General features: G+C 45.3%; 1 pseudogene; it reads right to left on the reverse strand.

The window, feature by feature from the left end:
- Positions 1–14,756, reverse strand: part of LOC123150453 (MLO-like protein 1) — a 28,042-nt pseudogene extending 13,286 nt beyond the window's left edge.
- Between the last annotated feature and the right edge of the window lie 4,559 nt (positions 14,757–19,315).

The raw sequence follows: 19,315 nt of genomic DNA on the forward strand, positions 1-19,315 counted from the left end.
CACATTTCTTCAGAACCTGAAAACAGGGGGCCGGCGGCGCATGAATCCTAGATCCACCACCCAGATCCACCGCCCTAATTCGAGGGAAAAAGAAAGAAATCAGGAGAAATTAGACCATAGAATTGGTCAAGAACACAGATCTAACCTGCCCTGGCTGTGGCTTGCTCAAACATTTCACAAACTCGCGCCCATGGTTGCCATTTTCTTCCCTCACACAAGTCAAACGCTTGAGAGGCTCCATGTGTGGGCAATCGGGGCATCTTGTCAATGGCAGTGGACCATACTGCGTCCATGGTTGGCAGGTGGCTGAAGTCGAGCTAGACATCACTTGCCGGCGGCGCGCTTCGTTGCCGGAGTAGAGGAAGAAGAAGGTGGGAAAGGAAAGGGGCAGGGTAAGCAATGGAGGGGGGCGGGCTGGCTCGGGTCGGGGCACGCTGATGAGCACGGGCATGCTTGTGTGGATAAGTTGTGGGTCCCACCCGCATGCGAGTAACTGGTGGGTCCCGTGTGTCATAACTCAAATCGCTAACCCTCGTGTTTTTCATTTCACGGTTAAACAGGGCCATGTCGCATTGGAGCTATTTACACACTCAAGTGTGTCGCATCACAGCCATTCACTCGAACAACGTCGCACTCAAGCAAATTCACATCAAAAACGTCGCACAGGAGCTATTGGCCCGATTTTAATTTGAGCATTCAACTTGAATACCCTTTAAACTTTCCGTCGTTGTGCTCTTATTGTTTTGGTGTAGCACTTCATGTCACAATTGAATGTTGAATTCTTGCCACTGCAGAAACTTGCAACATGTATTGATTCATTAGATAATGAGTATGTGTGAGCTCTCTTTGTCTTTCTAGTTGAATATTGATTTATTAGATAATGAGTATGTGTGAGCTCTCTCTGGATTTCTGGTTCTACATCATGCCTTCCAGTGTTTTGTGTTTCAGATGCCCTAATCTCCTTGTATTTAAGCATCATTTATTTAGCTCTTCCGAAATTTGTCGTGAAAGCAAGTGGAATGGGCGCTTTCAACCCGGCACCGCCCAGATTCCTCTCAAGAGGCGCCACCAGGTGGCGCCCCAACCCCTAGTTTGCATCAATAGCTGCTGTGTTTGGGACTCTTGTGCTTCTCCTTGCCTTTTCGGCCCAGTTGACAAGGCCTTCATTCACATTCTCATCAATTATAGATTTTTTGAATGAATTCCCCATCTGCAATAATAGCGAGAAGAAAATTAATAAGATTGCACATCAAAAGGTCGTACTTAGATCGTTTCAGTAAATACCTATATTGTGGCATTTAATTGTCGAAAAGAATTTTATATTACTCAGGCATTAACTAATCATACTTCAAATTAAAGTGTGCATTAACTAAAATCCTAATGAGAAGCTAAAATCATATCCATCTAATTAAGCGAACTTACTTGAGAGACGATGGCGTAGAGCGGTAGGGTACTATAGCCGCATATGAATTGGTTAATGACACTAAAAAGAAAAGAACAGAAAAGAGTGATGAGTATGCTGCTTTTCTCAAGGCGTGCCGAAATATTATTGCACGATAGTGTTTTTTTGTTGTACCTTATGACAACTCGAGTAATAACATATGCTGGTTTTCCCATGATATAGGATTTAAAGCCGTATGTTACCTGCAAGGTTCATAAATGAAGAGTTAGTTCTAATTGTACTTATTACTAGATTGCAATTTAGGACCATCAAGTCCATATCTTATAATCTTGTAAATACATCATTTTTTATAATACTTTTATGAAATATAAATTAGTCTGTGTTGATGGTCGACGAATTAACATTTTGTTCTTACCAGGAGCCAAAAGAAAAATGCAATTTCGAATGCATTTTGGAAGAGGACGATGTAGATCAACAAAAGGACTAATTTAGGCCGATGGAACCAAAAGAAATCATCTGAAGGAGCTACCACTAATTCCCCACGAATTGATGTATGCTTCTGGGCAACCTCATAAGCTAGTTCCGTAATGATGTGCTCCATCTTACTTCCAACTACAAGTAGCATCTGCCAAAACCAATTCATAATTTCATGTCAAGGTTGTGCCTTTAACCGGATCCATACAAAAAAGAAAATAAAGTCCTGAAAAAATGTATAAACTAAATAAATTTTGTGTTTTCATTTTTTTTCTTGACAATATACTAAATTCACTTACAATGAATGGAACCACCGATATCCAAATGTAGACATACCATCCTACAATAACAGGCAACCATACAGTGAAGTTATATTTTCCATAAAGCAACAACAGATATTATTAAACTTAGCCAAAAATATATTAATACAATAATTGATGCTAAATATGTAAGTAGGACACAACATAAAATAGATACCTTGAACATTCAACAATAGGAATATCATCAGCATAGTCCAAAGGTACCAGCTGCATTCGAAAAACATGCCAGTTAATTAGTTACTTCGTATACCGATAACTGATATAACCAATAGAAGAACATCATGCAATATATTGTGTGGTAGTAGCATTGACTATTTAACTAATACCAACAACCTTCTTGAAATCAACCTCCAATGCTCTAATCATGTAACTATAAAAGTTGAATTTTAAGTTCCCCCTACAATGTTTCTGTGAAAGGGGGAGGAAAACATTTAAATCTCATCCACTAACAAGACATGCTCAAAAGTTTGAAATTGACTTCTATTTGATGACAACTATGTATGATTACCATGATGAAACCAAGTCGCATTGTTGTATAGTCCTCCTCGGTGACAGATCCATAAAATTGTTTGAAGAAGGAACGCTAAAATGACAATTGATTGTCTTATGCTTCAATTATAGTCAACAACAATTGCAATATACATTTTTATTGACGCTTTAAGTTCAAGAGAAAAAAAATACCAGCCAACCAAATGTCTTCCATCGCTTTTTGTCACCTTTAAAGTGGTCTTGAATAAATTTGAATTCTTGAACATGCTTGATCATTCGAGGGGCTGCAAGTTACGACCAAACATTCATAATGAAATAATATGACATAACCTTGTAATCAAGAAAATCTGTGAACTCATCACTCATCAAATTTGAAATGTGTCTGAATCTTACCACTATCATCATTTCTTTGGATTTTTGTCTCCCAATTTCGCCACTTTCTCGTCTGGACAACCAGCAACATTTTTTTTAGTATAAGCATGATAGGTTTAGTACTTGTTAGTACTACTAAGAAACATCTAGTTTGAGTTTTCTAATTGGTACCTGCGCAATTCCTAGAAGAACCGTAATAGCACTAAAAAGGAAATGAGTGACCGCCTGAAGTATAATCCTTGTTGCTAGGATCAGTGTTACTCTAAGTTTCCATAGCTGAATAAGTGACCGACAGCGTGTGCATGTCCACGTTCGGTTCAGTTTTTCTTTTCTTCAGTTAGTTCAGTTTCATCAGATAGCTGTAGAAACGCCAACAAGACCGCTTCCATGGGATGGCGTGGAACTTCAGCGGATTTGACGGCGGCGTAGTGGCTCGCACAAGCTTAGCATCGTGGGATGGCACGATCAGTAGGCTAGGAGTGCGTGGGTGTGATTTCCTTTGTATTCGGCAACTCGTTTTGAGCTCTGCATAAATAACAGAAACACCAGAAAAGCTGCAATCAGTTAAGCAGCGCAAAACCTCTCTGTAAGACTTGTTCATCCCCTTCCTCTCGATCCAATCTTGCTCCCTCCTTCTCTCTCGATCGGTTGGCCAGTTTGTGCAACAACAAGTGGCATCAGAGCCTCGGTGCTGTTCGATCCATCCTGGGCGCCGGCGGTGTCTGATCCGTCGGAGCGATGGCTGGCAGCGATGACGAGAAGGCGAAGGAGAAACAGGAAGAATAGGCCGCGGCGGAGGCGTCGGCGCTTGGCAAGTCCCTGGCCCGTCTCTCCACCGAGGAGGGGTCGGGGGTGCGTGTTGTCGAGCGAATCGTGCACGGCGGCGGCGGCGGCGCGCCTCCGATGATGCTCACGCGCACCAATTATTCTGATTGGGCCATGATCACTAAGCTGCAGTTGCAGGCCGATGAGCTGTGGCGCGTGGTGGAGACAGGCCAAGGCACGGACCGCGACGACCGGCGCGCCATGATCGCCCTTCTGAAGGGGGTGTTGCCGGAGCTGATGCAGATCTTGGGCGCCAAGGCCACTGCCAAGGAGGCATGGGACACTCTGAAGACCATGCGGGTCGGCGTCGAGCGCGTGCGCGAGGCCAAGGCGCAGACTCGTCGCTCGGAGTACGAGTCGCTCCGGTACAAGGACGGCGAGGGAATCGAGTCGTACGTGATGCGGCTCAGGACGATCATCGACGAGCTGCAGGCGCTCGGTGATCCCGTGGACGAGCACAAGGCCGTCCTCAAGGTGCTCCGCACCGTGCCGCGCCCATACCGCGAGATGGCCGTGGCGATCGAGTCGCTCGTCGACACCAAGCAGCTCTCCCTCGAGGAACTCTGCGGCCGGCTCCTTGTCGTTGAGGAGCGTGAGCATGAGGAAACTCCTGCCCCCGGCACGCAGCTGCTGTACACCATCGACCAGTGGCATGCGCACGAGAAGCTGCTGGAGCACGACGACGCGTCCTCAGGCTCTGGAGCAGGGCGTGGGCGCGGGAAGGGCAAGCCCAAGAACCTCCAAGGCGGAGGCGGCCGTGGCCAGAGCGGTGTCCGCGGCAATGGTGGTCCGGCGACGCCCAAGCGGAAGGGAAACTGCCGCTATTGCGGCATCCCAGGTCACTGGGCCAAAGAATGCCGCAAGAAGGAGAGGGACTAGCGGGAGCAGCCGGACCAACAGGCAAACGTCGCCCAGGTCGACGTCGAGCAGCCGGGCTTGCTGCTGGCCACCTGCGCGGTGGTGAACGGCGAGAGCACGAACGGCGGTGCACGCGAACCGGGCATGGAGATCTTCCTCAACGAAGCACGGGGCGTGCCCGTGGCGACGGACGACGACCGGTGGTATCTCGACACTGGCGCCAGCAACCACATGACGGGGCGCCGCGACATGCTCTTGGAGCTCGACGAGATGGTACGGGGTACTGTTCGTTTTGGTGACGGCTTGGTTGTGCAGATTTGTGGGCGCGGCGTCGTGCTCTTCACGTGCCGCAACGGTGAACATCGCGCGCTCGCCGACGTCTACTAGATCCCGCAACTATGCACAAGCATCGTCAGCGTCGGCCAGCTCGATGAGCACGGCTGCAAAGCCGTGATCAAGGAGGGAGAACTCTGCCTGTATGACAGGCAGAGGCTGCTGCTTGCGCGGGTGCGGCGGACGAGCAACCAGCTGTACGCCGTGGCTCTGAACTTGGCCGTACCCGTGTGCCTCCTCGCCGGAGTTCAGGACGATGCATGGAGGTGGCATGCAAGGTTCGGGCACCTGCACTTCCGCGCGCTGCATGATCTCGGTGCAAAGGGCATGGTGCGTGGCATGCCAGCGATCGCGCACCTCGACCAGTTCTGCGAAGGCTGCACCATTGGGAAGATGCATCGCACTCCCTTCCCGCGCGCATCGTCATACCGCGCGGAGAGCGCGCTCGAGCTCGTGCACGGTGACCTGTGTGGTCCGATCACTCCGGCTACGGCCAGCGGTAACAAGTACTTTCTGTTGATAGTTGACGATTTCAGCAGATGCATGTGGCTTGAGGTACTGAAAAGCAAGGATGAGGCATTTTGTTAATTCAAGAAGATCAAGGCACACGCGGAGATGCAAGGAAATGCCAAGCTCCGGGCGTTCCGCACAGACAGAGGTGGCGAGTTCACCTCAAACGAATTCGCCGCCTACTGTGAGGAACTGGGGATCCAGAGGAACACGACGACTCCGTACTCTCCTCAACAAAATGGGGTGGTCGAACGGAGGAACCAGACTTTCGTGGAGATGGCGCGCAGTCTCGTGAAGGCCATGGGCGTGCCGTGCGCGTTCTGGGGCGAGGCCGTGCGCACCGCCGTCCACATCCTCAACCGGTCGCCGACCAGAAGCCTGCATGGCATCACGCCATACGAGGCGTGGCGCAAGAAGAAGGCAACGGTGGACTACTTCCGCACCTTTGGCTGTGTCGCCCATGTCAAGCTCGTCGGACCGGGGGTGACCAAGTTGGCGGACAGATCGCGCTCTGGCATCTTCCTGGGGTACGAGCCCGGGACGAAGGGCTATCGGGTGTACGACCCAATTGGCAAGCTTCTGTACATCACACGCGATGTGCGTTTCGAGGAGGGCCGGTGCTGGGACTGGAGCAAGGACGCCGGCGACTCTGTGCATGCTCGCGAGTTCACTGTTGTGTACTCCGACGCGGGTGGGCCTGTAACCACGACCTACACCGTGGTGCCCGAGGTGGTGGGATCACCGCGAGCTCCTGCAACGCCAACTGCTCCAAGCTCACCAGTTCCATCGCAATCCCCTCGGACGCCCGTGTCCGGCGAGTCGAGCGTGGGCGTGTCGAGTGCGTCGAGCGCGCCAGCTTCAAGTGCCAGTCCGTCTACGCCAACACAGAAGTTCTACGACCCCGAAGATGGGTGGGTGACTCCGCCCATCGGCGAGTCGTTCGATGCCGAGGGGGTGCCCGTCCATTTCAAGTCGATGGAGTATGTGATCGATCACGCTCCAGAGTGCACGCTGGAGTACAGTGGGCTCTGTCTCTCTGCTGCAGAAGAGCCTGCGTCCGTCGACGATGCTCTGGAGGAGCCGGCGTGGCGAGATGCGATGGAGGCGGAGATGGAGTCAATCCGCGCCAATAACACATGGGAGCTTGCCACGCTCCCGTCGGGCCACCGTGCGATAGGCCTGAAGTGGGTGTACAAGGTGAAGCGAGACCCGGCCGGCAACATCATCAAGCACAAAGCACGGATGGTGGCAAAGGGCTATGCACAGAAACAAGGGGTCGACTTCGATGAGGTCTTCGCGCCTGGTGCCCGGCTAGAGACAGTGCGCGTCCTGCTTGCCATGGCCGCGCACCGGAGCTGGAGAGTGCACCACATGGATGTGCGCTCGGCCTTCCTCAATGGAGAACTGGAGGAGGAAGTATATGTGCACCAGCCAGCAAGTTTTGTCGACAACAATGAGGTTCACAAAGTGCTCAAGCTGCGGAAGGCGCTGTACGGGCTCAGGCAGGCGCCACGGGCATGGAACGCCAAGCTGGACCTCACACTGCAGTCACTTGGGTTCGCAAGGTGCCAGTTGGATCATGCTCTGTATAGGCGCGGAGACGACTCAGAATTTCTGCTGGTATGGGTGTACGTCGACGATCTGATCATCACGGGCACTTCTACTGACGCCATTGAGGGGTTTAAGACCCAGATGCAGGAACTCTTCCAGATGACAGATCTTGGGTTGCTCAGTTACTATCTTGGGATTGAAGTGAAGCAAGAGCATGACATGATCACTGTTTGCCAGTCCGGATATGCAACCAAGATCTTGGAAGATGCTGGAATGAGCGACTGTAACCCGAGCTTGACACCCATGGAGCATCGCCTGAAGGTTGTCAAGAACATTGGAGAGGCAGTGGATGCAACCAGGTATCGCAGTATCATTGGAAGTCTGAGATATCTGGTGAATACTCGCCCGGATATTGCATATGCTGTAGGTGTGGCCAGCAGGTTCATAGAAGCTCCCGGAAAGCAGCACTGGGTGATCATCAGACAGATTCTGAGGTATGTTCGAGGCACACTGAACTACGGTTGCACCTACAAGGCAGGAGAAGGGACTGTTCTGACAGGGTTTAGCGACAGCGACCACGCCGGTGATTTGACAGACAGGAAGAGCACGACAGGTCTGGTGTTTTTCATGGGGCCTAGTGTCATCACTTGGAGCTCACAAAAACAGAAGATCGTGGCTTTATCTTCCTGTGAGGCCGAGTATATTGCAGCAGCCACTGCAGCGACACAGGCTGTTTGGCTCAGAGGACTAGTTTCAGAGATGCTTGGAACAGAAAAGCAGAAAGTGCAGCTCAAGATCGATAACAAGTCATCGATTGAGCTGAGCAAAAATCCAGTGCACTACGAGAGGAGTAAACACATTGATTTGAGGTATCACTACATCAGAGAGTGTGTTGAAGAAATAAAAGTGGAGGTTGAGCATGTCCGGACTAAGGATCAGTTGGCTGATATACTGACAAAGTCGCTTGGGCGTGCAAAATTCACAGAGCTCCGGTGCAGACTTGGGTTCATTCAGGTCAAGTGAGAGCAACAGGATTAGGGGTGATTTGAAGTATAATCCTTGTTGCTAGGATCAGTGTTACTCTAAGTTACCATAGCTGAATAAGTGACCGACAGCGTGTGCATGTCCACGTTCGGTTCAGTTTTTCTTTTCTTCAGTTAGTTCAGTTTCATCAGATAGCTGTAGAAACGCCAACAAGACCGCTTCCATGGGATGGCGTGGAACTTCAGCGGATTTGACGGCGGCGTAGTGGCTCGCGCAAGCTTAGCATCATGGGATGGCACGATCGGTAGGCTAGGAGTGTGTGGGTGTGATTTCCTTTGTATTCGGCAACTCGTTTTGAGCTCTGCATAAATAACAGAAACACCAGAAAAGCTGCAATCAGTTAAGCAGCGCAAAACCTCTCTGTAAGACTTGTTCGTCCCCTTCCTCTCGATCCAATCTTGCTCCCTCCTTCTCTCTCGATCGGTTGGCCAGTTTGTGCAACAACACCGCCAACACGAAGATAAATATGTGTAACTAATGAATAGCTTCAGTTGAAAGTATTGGAACTTTGCCCTACATGCAAGTAAACATGGAATAAACCAATAGATAAAAATAAGGGGGAAGAGAAGAAAGGTGGAAACTGAATATCAAATAACGCGTCAAAAAACAGATTATCAAATACAAAATACCAAATATTTTGAGCCGAGGAGAAGTCTACACATGGAAAAGAAAACGGAAAACGGGAGTAGCAAAGACCAAATCAAGAACTGTTAGATAATAACGAGATAAAAGAGACACGAGAGCACACAGATTTTTACGTGGAAACCCTTGCGGGAGAAAACCACGGACGCACGAAGGTGCGACCACTATGAGGAGGAGTATTACAAGCACAAGACGATATACCGTCTGAGGTGTGACTACATGGGGTATATATGAGGGGCAACACATAGGAGTCCTTGTAGGACAAGTAAACGAGTTGTACTCGTACGCGTCGGTACCATTGCAAAAGGCCCACGCCGTATGTACTACGTCTAGTCCAATACGGTACTAGAATTTGGATCACAATTTAACAATCTCCACCTTGAGCCAAATTCCCTACAGTAGTCGAAGAAAGTGAATAACTCCATCCAAATCAGCTTAAAACACTTTGTGCGTCAAAGTCCATAGGACTAGTGAGAAATACCAACTAAGCCTGAGCAAAGCTCAAACTTATTGGTCGGAACTGGCTTTGTCATCATATCAGCAGGATTATCATGAGTACTTATCTTGCATACCTTCAAATCACCTTTAGCAACAACATCTCGAATATAGTGATATCTGACATCAATGTGCTTTGTTCTCTCATGATACATTGGATTCTTTGTAAGACATATAGCACTTTGACTGTCACTAAATACGGTAGGGCAAGATGAGTCTCCACAAAGCTTAGTGTACAAACCTCTCAACCAGATAGCTTCTTTGCATGCCTCAGAAATAGCCATATACTCGGCATCAGTAGTGGAACAAACCACAATAGACTGCAAAGTTGCTCTCCAACTCACAGTACAACCACCAATGGTGAAAACATAACCTGGGAGTGATCTTCTCTTATCCAAATCACCAGCAAAATCAGAATCAACAAAACCAACAAGTCCATCTCTAGTTTTCCCAAACTGTAAATAAGCATTAGAAGTACCTCGCAGGTATCTGAAAATCCACTGAACTGCTTTCCAATGTTCCTTTCCAGGATTAGCCATGTATCTACTAACAACACTCAATGCATATGATAAATCCGGACGAGAACAAACCATGGCATACATAAGTGAACCAACTGCACTTGAATAGGGAACTCTAGACATGTACTCAATATCGGCATCTGACTTAGGACATAAAGCTGATGATAATTTGAAGTGTGCAGCTAACGGAGTACTTACTGGCTTGGCATTATGCATATTAAAACGACGAAGAACTTTATCAATATATCCCTTCTGACTTAGATATACTTTTCCAGACGGTCTATCTCTGGATATTTCCATGCCAAGTATTTTCTTTGCTGCACCCAAATCCTTCATCTCAAATTCATTACTCAATTGCTTCTTTAGTTCATTAATCTCTGACATACTCTTTGCAGCAATAAGCATATCATCAACATAAAGGAGCAAATAAATAATTGAACCTTTGACAGTTTTTAAATAGACACAACTATCATAATTAGACCTTTTGAAACCTTGAGAGAGCATAAAGGTGTCAAATCTCTTGTGCCATTGTCTAGTGGATTGCTTCAATCCATAAAGAGATTTCTTTAACATACAGACAAGCTTTTCTTTTCCAGGAATAACAAAACCTTCAGGTTGTTCCATATAAATATCCTCTGCTAATTCTCCATGTAAAAATGCAGTTTTAACATCCATTGTTCAAGCTCAAGATCATGCATGGCAACAATACTGAGTAAAGTGCAAATAGAGCTATACTTCACAACAGGAGAAAAGACTTCGTTATAGTCAATACCTGGAATCTGACTGTAACCTTTAGCAACTAACCTTGCTTTATATCTTGTCTCATCATTAGAAGAAACACCTTCTTTCCTCTTGAAAACCCACTTGCAACGAATAGGTTTCTTCTCTCTAGGTAATCTTACTAAATTCCAAGTGCCATTCTTTTCAAGTGATTCCATCTCATCATGCATAGAAGTCATCCACTTATTACTATCACCAGAAATAATAGCCTCAGAATATGAAGAAGGCTCAGCATTACCTTCAATTTCTTCTGCAACAGATAAAGCAAAAGAAACAATATTGCACTCTTCAATTAACCTGTCAGGTTTATTACTACCCCGTCTAACTCTGTTACGTGCAAGATTCCAACTGGGTGGAACAATAGGCTGATTTGGAGTGGGAGTGACATGATCATCATTAACGACGGGTTCATCATGTGCATCAACAATTTCATTACGAGATGTATCACCTGAATCAATAACATGCTCCACCTGAACAGTAGGCTGCTGAATAGGAGGTTGCTGTTCACTCTCAACAGGAACATTAGTAGATGAAACATCATGTAACATAGCAGATTCATTAAAGATAACATTTCTGCTAATAACAACCTTCTGGGTTTCAGGATTCCATAATTTAAAACCTTTAACACCAGACTTATAACCAACAAAGATGCACTTAACAGCCCTAGGCTCCAATTTTCCATTATCAACATGAGCATAAGTAGTGCAGCCAAAAACTCTCAATTGTGAATAATCAACAAGTGAACCAGACCATACCTCAATTGGAGTTTTCTTATTAAGAGCAATAGATGGTGAATGATTAATGAGATAACAAGCAGTGGAAGCGGCCTCAGCCCAAAAACGCCTATGCAAACCTACATTGGACAACATGCAACGGGCTCTGGAAATAATGGTCCTGTTCATGCGCTCAGCAACACCGTTTTGTTGAGGAGTATAAGGAACAGTGTAATGTCTGACAATGCCTTCAGACTTGCAATAATTCTTAAATTGCTTAGAACAGAATTCCATACCATTATCAGTGCGAAGTATTTTTACCTTCTTTTCAGTTTGTCTCTCAATCATAATCTTCCACTCCTTAAAAGCTGAGAATGCTTCATATTTATGCTTCAAGAAATAAGGCCAAAATTTTCTCGAATAATCATCAATAATAGTCAGCATGTAACTAGCACCACCTAGTGACTTCTTGCGAGATGGTCCCCGTAAATCAGAATGCACATAATCAAGAATACCTTCGGTTGTATGAGTCGAAGTGTTGAACTTCACCCTCTTGTGCTTGCCGAAGATACAATGCTCACAAAATTTTAATTTACCAGGTTCATATCCATCAAGAAGACCTCTCTTATTTAACTCTGCCAAACCAAATTCACTCATATGTCCAAGACGCATATGCCAAAGGTTAGCAGCATCACAATCAGAATTCTTTAAAATAGCTGGAGTAGCGTTACCTGAAATGGTAGAACCTCGAAGGTAATAAAGACCATTGGTCGAACTTAAATCACCTTTCATCACAATAAGGGAACCTTTGGTGACTTTCAAAACACTATCTCTACCTGAATACTTGTATCCCTTTGCATCAAGGGCACTCATAGAAATAAGATTTCTCTTCATCTTCGGAATATACCGAACATATGTCAAAGTTTTGATTATGCCATCAAACATCTTGATTCGAATAGAACCTATGCCTTCAATCTTGCATGGTGAATTATCAAAACCCAAAATGGAACCAGCAGAAGTAGTGGAATCAAAAGTATTAAACCAATCTCTATGCGGGCACATATGAAAAGTACATGCAGTATCAAGTACCCACTCATCATTGGTCTCAACACATCCAGCAATAACGACAAGAGCATCATCAGAACTATCATCACGAGCAACGTTAGCAGAATTTTCACCTGGTTTGTTACCTTTCCTCTTTTCTTTATTCTGCAACTTGAAACACTTTGAGATGTCATGCCCGTCTCTCTTGCAATATCTGCAATATTTCTTGTCTCTGGATTGTGACCGGCCCATGTAGCCGTTTTTACTTTTGCCTCTGTTTCTATTATTGGAGTTCTTCTCCTTTGTCCTGCCACGAACAGATAATCCCTCTGCTTGGGATGAACTTGAACCATCATGAGGCACCATTAATTTCATCTTCTCCTTAGAGTTCAAAACTTTATAAACTTCATTAAGCGTGAGAGTATCACGACTGTATAATATGGTGTCTCTAAATTTGGTATAAGAACTTGGCAGTGAACAAAGTAACATTAAAGCGGTATCTTCCTCTTCATACTTAACCTCCATTGCAGCTAGATCGGATATAATCTCATTAAATTCTGAAATATGATTCAAAACATTACCTCCCTCGGGTAACCTGTGCAGGAATAATTTTTGCTTCAGATGCATCTTGCTGGTGAGATCTTTTGTCATGCAAATCCCTTTCAGCTTTAACCATAGAGCGACGGCAGTTTTCTCGCTCAAACTTCCTGCAAAATATTATTATGCAAATGGAGTTGAATTTGAGACAAAGCCTTACAATCAATTCTTTTCTCCTCAGCAGTCCAGTCCTCAATTCGATTCTTTCCAAAACTATCCAGTGCTACATCATAGTCGGCCTGTGCCAACAACGCCCGCATCTTGACTTGCCATAGGGTAAACCTTGTGTAACGGTTCAGTAACGGAAAATCGTACTTCATGGATGCCATGAGTAGATAAATCTGTGTGTACAAAGTAGTACAAGCCGGTAGAAAAATCCTTGATAGAATTAATATGTGGAGCAAACAAAAAACAGAGATAAATAGCTCCTGGATATTGTACGTCTCGGGTGACCAAACACTTGATCTATAGTTTGACGTGACGAATAGTACTAGTAGCTAGTAGCTAGCTGATCTGACCTTGTACTATTTCTTGATCAACGGAAGAAATATTAAACAATTCTGGACTTGGCTTCACGTGAAGGGAGAGGCGGCTAATCTGAAGTCTTGGGACTTGATCCTTGTACGCAGCCGCGAAGGAACCCGGCGCCTTGCAATTTGACGCGACGGCGCGGCGGAAGTTTGTGTCGGCCTCAGACAACTGGTTGCGTATGAAATCCTGTCGGTCTCGGATTCTGCGTAAGCGATGCAGCAGGCGGAAATCGATCCTGCCTCGGATTGCCTGGTCACGCGCCGGCAGCTGCGCGGCAACCCTAATTCTCTTGATCCCTAATCTCGTATCTGAAACTTGACTTTGTATATCATTTGTTAGATAATAACGAGATAAAAGAGACATGAGAGCACATAGATTTTTACGTGGAAACTCTTGCGGGAGAAAACCACGGACGCACGAAGGCGCGATCACTATGAGGAGGAGTATTAAAAGCACGAGACGACATACCGTCTGAGATGCGACTACATAGGGTATATATGAGAGGCAACACATAGGAGTCCTTGTAGGACAAGTAAACGAATTGTACTCGTACGCGTCGGTACCAATAAAAAAGACCCACACCGTATGTACTACGTCTAGTACAATACGATACTAGAATTTGGATCACAATTTAACAAGAACCTCCACTGCCAATTATTTGAAGCTAGTACCTTCTTGAGGCAGTATTCGTCGGAGGCGCCTCCTCCAGCCAGGAGCCGCCTGGGCCCGCCCATGACGCCGGTGAACACAGCATGGGCAAAGTGCTCAGTCTTGTGCGGCCGGCGCGGCGGCGGCTTGCAGGGAAGCATGTGGCGCATGGCGCTCCGGCGGACGCATACCTTCCCCAGGGGGGCCTGGAACACGTTGAGCAGCAGCGATATGAACCCCAGTAGCATCAGCTCCTCCATCACCTTCAGGAGGGCCTCATACAGCGGCTTCTTTTGGCTCTTCTTCAGCCTCTGCGTGAAAATGAAACAATAGTCAGCTGGTGACGGATTGTACTTTGTGCACGCAGCTAATTCATGGAAGGTCTCATGGTGGACGCACTCCAGCATGCACGTACCTTGCCTAGGCGGTGCAGCAAGCGTTCGAAGAGAAGGGAGATGATGACGATGATGGAGCAGACGGACGCGACGATCCATGTCGGCGTGAACTCGAGCGGCTTGGCTTTGCCTCGTCCGCCGGCCATGGCGCCCGGTCGGCCCCAAAGGATAAGGGTACTATCCCCGCAGCAACGTCAAGAACGGCTGGAGTTCATCCGAATGATGTGGCAAACAAGCTTTTTCTTGGTCAATTTATATAGAGGTGAATAAACTAACATACATGGAACATGGTTGTCAAACATTCAGAATGGTCTTACAAATTGACTCGGCACGCTTTTTTAGGGTATTATCCAAACTAACTCGCTCTCAAAGACCAGAAAACAGGAGAAAGAAAAATCACATCACCTTCCTTCCAGTTCCACTTGCTATATATATTTGTCTCATATGATCATTCTATTTATTTCCTTTTGAGAAAGTTCCATATGATCATTATGACGAAGAGGCCCCTGGTTTAATTTGGATTGGCATATCTGGCGAACGCTCGCCACAGGACATGGCATTTGCGATTGTTTGTCAGGAAGGTTTCAGTGCATTTTTAGGACCTGGGTGGTGTTTTTGCAAAACTGTCATGACATTTTTTTTAACTTTTGTGTGTAAAAAAAGTCATCCAAACTGCACCACAGGATCAAGATCATGGCAGCTAGGGCATTCGCTGGCAGTTTCTCCCTAGCGAACGTTCGCCAGTTCCTATTTGTGTTTAATATCAGTTTCAGAAAATATTTCAGCCATAGCAAAGCTAACTTCAATAGTTCACTCAATGATTTTGGTTTTCGTTTCAGAACTTCAATTCGGTTGAAATACAATCAAATGTTTGAAATTTCAAAACATTATTAAAAAAAAGTGTGCTACTGTAATGAGTGAACTATTGTGTGCTGAACGTAGCTAGTATACCTACCAAAATGGCAGAATTTTCGTTGAAAGTGAACCAACACTACTATCCATGAACCGCAAACTTGGAATTCAAATAATAGTCTACTTTGTGCCAAAAGAAAAAATTGTCATACCTAGGGCTGTTTTGTCACTGGAAAACAGTAGAACACGGTCAAAGTTTGGTAGTGTGGAACACGGTCAAGGGTCGTACGTTGAAAACATTTGCTGTCAAATATTGGCGGGCTTCCATCTTCACATTCTAGACTAGTACTCCCTCCGTTCCAAAATATAGCGCGTCCTCGGTTTCCGTGCTTCAACTTTGACCATTAATTTAATCAACAAGACTGACTGCGGCGGGCGAAAAAATTATACCAATGAATTCGTATTCAAAAAAAGTTTTTAATTATATAATTTTTGATCCCGCCGCAGTCGGTTTCGTGGGTTAAATTTATGGTCAAAGTTGAACCTCGAAAAGCGTGGGCGCGCTATATTTTGGAACGGAGGGAGTACTATTATCCTTTTGGCTGCTGCTTTTGTTGAAGTACAGGTAGTATTATCTCAGCCTAATTTCTAGGTAAACATACGATTAGAATATCTGGCCGAGAAAAAAAATTGCATTCACAAATGAATTTCAAAATGCTTGCTTCAAATTCAATCTACATGCATGAACTAAACATGACTGAGATGGTTAGCTTCTTTGTGCTAGAACCGATCAACCGGTGTTCAAGTCCTAAATTTGGCTCAGATGCTTGTGTATTTTCTGAATTTAAGATTTTCTGACGGCTTCATCAACTTAAGATACGTCTATTTCGTCTAGGAAGAGCGAACATGCTTCTAGAGGTAAGGTAAGATGTAAACTTTTAAAAAGACTTATATTTAGAAACGAAGGAAGTACATTCACATGACGGGGCACGACCGGGTGGCGGGTGCCTCGTGGGTGTGGCTCCATTTGAGCACAGTGCGTACGTTTTTGAGTGAGTGCGCGTGCGTGTCGTGCTTGTCTGCATCAGCGATGAGTTTCTAAAAAAATTCCATCCCGTATGCATGCGACGCGGCGTGTATGAAATCGAAGTTGCTGCATAGTGCCACGGTCAGCGTTGGAGACCGTGCAAAGTCTGAGACGTTTTGGTTGCATGCAATGCATCTCCTCGTCACGGGCCGGAGTGCCGCAGTCGTTTCAAAATACAACTGGTGAGTTTCTTTTTGAATAGTGAAAGGTGCATGCAGCTAAAATGATTGACGTGGTTGACGGAAGAATGGAGCTAGAAATGATTGTGACGTGCCATGATTTTTTGTCTAAAAGAACCACATATCGAACGCAATTGACAAAAAAGACCACCTCTGAGTCATATTGCCAAAACAGACCAGCTGGATCGTGGCGGCAGGCGCGGCAGCCAACACGTGGCACCTGCCGCCACGCGTGGAGGCGGCAGCCCCTGCCGCCACATGCCCAGGCGGCGGGTGGCCTGCCACAGGATTCAGCGAACGGGACGGAAAGGAGACTGTGCAAGTGGGCCCAGCCGCCTCCTGCTGTGGCGACAACACTGTGCAAGACTGTATACTTCTTTGGACTGCGGCTTCTCCACGCAAGATGCATCGCTGTGCACGCGCTGCATGCATGCATGCAAGAGGCAAGAGAGAGCGCTAATAATCTAGGGAGAGAGTACTATTTCTGCGCTGCATGCACGCATCGCATTTGAGGGAATCCCATGCATGTACTACTAGTAACTACGCCGGATTATTATTAGCTACAGTACTTCCGCCACACCATGAGGCGGCAGGGCCATCTGCACAGTGCTCCGTTCCGTCGCGCGTCCGTTGCGTTCACAGAATCCTGTGGCAGACCACCAACCGCCGGGGCCTGTGGCGGCAGGGGCTGCCGCCTCTGCGTGTGGCGGCAGGCGCCACGTGTCGGCTGCCGCGCCTGCCGCCACGACCCAGCTGGTCTGTTTTGGCAATGTGACTCAGGGGTGGTCTTTTCTATCAATTGCGTTCGATATGTGGTCTTTTTAGACAAAAAATCGACGTGCCATAGGGCACACAGTGCAAGTGGTTGACTGTTGGCTAGAAGTAACGCTGGACTTGATATTTATCCACTACTGAAGTGAGTACTTTGAAGGTTAGGGCGTTTCGGTACCTAGTCTCATCTGCACCCGATTAGTAGAAATTCGTAAACAATTCAAAACAAAATCAAAAAATTTTAATTTTTTTGTGCGGTAGATACTTTGATGCGTGAGGCCCGCTTCAAATTTCAAGTCATTTGGACATCTAAGCAGCTCTTAGTAAAAAAAAAGACAAATTGAACCAAAACAGTACATGAACAGTAAACATTTTTACACACCCTCAATTTGTCTTTTTTGCTGAGAGCTCCTCAGATGTCCAAATGATATATGTTGCTGGTGGATGATGCAGTTGGTTTCTTCAGGGCAGTCTCGCCGTCGCCCGGGGACAAACCGCTTGCCGCAACAAGACCTCCATAGCAGCATCAGCCCACCATGGCCTCCAGATAGAAGCTTAAACGGTCTCCCATATGGCATCCATGCTTGGAGGAAAGGGGTAGGATGAATGGACATGTAACTGATAGTCCAATCTAAAATATGACAAAAATATATAGAAATTTAAGATTAAACATGGACCCGGATAAAAAACCGACGTTCAGGAGGGGACATGGTTAGATCGAAAAACTTGTTCGATCTACCAGCGGGGAATGAGCGAACCGTTTAGTTCGCTACAATACAGTCCAACGCACGCGGTCAAACCTCTTCTATTGGGCCACCAGCAGTCAAAGCTAAAAAAAAGTGAAAAATCCATTGCAAAAGGGAGGAAAATATATCGGTAAAATACCACACAATGATTTTTTTTGTTGTCCTATATGTATTGTGGGAAAAATTAAAAAAATGCCGTATGAAAACTCATGAGAGAAGTTCCATGTTCATGATAAAAAACACATATGTGTTAAAAATAATGTTCGACCATGTTCAAGATTATGTATTTAAAGAGAAAATTCATCTTAAAAACACAAATAAATAAGTTGCCATGATAGAAATTCCTAAACTAAAAATGCTATATATGCCATTGTAAAAACACATTGTTAAGATAAAATTGACGTGCTATAAACAAAATAATTTACAGTGGTATTAAGACTAAATTCACCATGGGTTGTTAAAACAATTCAATGATGTGAACACATATAGATTGCCATCATCCAAAATGGTAATGTAACTAAAAAAGGAATCTACCATTGTATAATAACAAATAAGAAATTGCGGGGTATGAATGAAAGAAAGTTTTCCATAGTCGAAAGTAATAATTTGGCATTTTACAAAAAAAATAAAAAGGCCATGGTACTAAAAATTATTAATTTTTCATCATGCAAAAAGTAAAAGAAAAATAAAATAATTTGCCATGGTCAAATGTTATAATTTGCCATGGTACCTATAATAAATTTCCATCATACAAAAAATAATTGCGATAGTGATAGTTTTTTTAAGGAATTTGCCATGGTAAAAAAATGCCTTGGTACAACAAATAAATTTTCTACCATGAAAAGTAAGATAAAAAGGAATTTTCCATAATACCAAACAAAAAATTACTATGGGCACAACAAAAAAGGTTCCATCATGATAAAGTAAGATTGTTTTGCCATGGTGGAAACAAACATAGTTTTGACATTTTTATATTTTACTTTTCATAAAATTTTAAAAATTTGTAGTTTTGCTAAAGATTTTCAACGGAAAAAATATCCATGTACTATGTGAGAATGTTTTGTCGTTATTTTGCCATGTTCAAGTAAAAACAATAAGATAAGAAAATTGCCATGTTCTCTAGAATAATATCTTTAGCA

Source organism: Triticum aestivum, chromosome 7A (assembly GCF_018294505.1).
Source record: "Triticum aestivum cultivar Chinese Spring chromosome 7A, IWGSC CS RefSeq v2.1, whole genome shotgun sequence".
Lineage (NCBI taxonomy): Eukaryota > Viridiplantae > Streptophyta > Magnoliopsida > Poales > Poaceae > Triticum > Triticum aestivum.